Here is a 1,457-nt window from a genome sequence, read left to right on the forward strand (position 1 = left end):
TAAACAAGCCATGAAAAACATGATTAAATAAAAGCATGCTCTTCTCTCTTTTCGCAGGAAATCGTTTCGCCTTGGTTTGTTCCACAAAATTTACCAACACGAATCTAAAACGCGAGACCTTCCCGGCGCCTTCATAGCTATCTTCACGTACTGATCACGCGCACAAAGTAAATGTCCCTTTCGTCCGTGCCAATTCATTCTGTTATTCGTTTCTTGTGAAGAAGTCTAAAGAATGGAATAACCTGCCGTTTTCCGTTTCAAATCTTGCCGATAGTGCTGCTTTTAAAACCGCTGTCGAGCATTTCTTTGCATCTAGCTGATTAACCATGTTTTTTTGTTTCTTTTTATAATATTGTAACATTTTTGTGTGACGTGTTTGAGTTTCCATGACTGATTTTTTGCTTTTGCTGTCATCGTAATTGTCGATTTTCCATGCATTTTACCAGATTTTTTTTTTGTTTGTTCTGTAATATGTTGGTAAACAACCACTCCCTTCTGTAACGCCCTACGGGCCTTGAAGGTATTGAAATTAATAAATAAATACTGCAAAGTTAATTATATTTCTTCTTTTTTTCTTTTCGACAATGCGTGCAAGATAATTCGCAGCAAAACGCGATTGTACCCGCGTAGAATGGCGTAGCCAGAAATTTTTCAAGGTGGAGTGGGCACGCATTTGGCAGGGAACGGGGGCAGGACACTAACACAGCAATATCCAAAGTGGGCATGTACGCGGTGTGCCACCCTCTGGCTACGCACTGCTAACGTTTAATATGTCTCAGGCGCCCAGGCTGCGCCAAGCAGGTTGATGGCAGCTAGAACACGTCTGTGAGTTTGAACAACGCTCCGAGATCTATACAGAAGAGTTGCGATCGACGACGCGTGGGCAGCTTCTTGTGAGTTATGTGCCCACGTAGCCACGTGACGCAGCACTGCCGCACGCTCCGAGGATCTCATATGACTATCAGTGCTTATAAACGAATATGGCCTCTAAATGTACGTTAATTAAGTACAGATGCATACGACTCGCGCTCTCTCCGTCCCCTTTCGATCAAAAAGACATTCTACTTTTGCGAGCCTTTCGTGGCTTATCCGCTCGTATTTCAAACGTAAATCTTGAAGAAGACAAGTTCTCCTTGTTCACCTTGTTCTCGTTTTGCTCATCGTCTTGAATTTCCATCTCCCGCCTTCCCCGTGTTTTCCCTGCATCTCTAATTAATACCATTATGCACTGTAAGCTGCTCCCGCGCAAATTCAAGTGCGCAGAACGTCTCGGCTTGACTTACGACGAAACTCCGTACAACCGAGCCAGCTAGAAAAAAAAAAAGAAATAAAACTTACGTGAGGCTTTTCAGGGTAAGTGCAGCCACCTGCCGGTGCATTGCGACAGCTCCGCGAATACAGTGGCTGGAATCATAGAGTGTCCTGACTCTATGGCTGGAATAGCCACTGTACCGCGA

This window comes from Dermacentor variabilis, chromosome 4, assembly GCF_050947875.1.
Source record: "Dermacentor variabilis isolate Ectoservices chromosome 4, ASM5094787v1, whole genome shotgun sequence".
Taxonomy (NCBI): Eukaryota; Metazoa; Arthropoda; class Arachnida; order Ixodida; family Ixodidae; genus Dermacentor; species Dermacentor variabilis.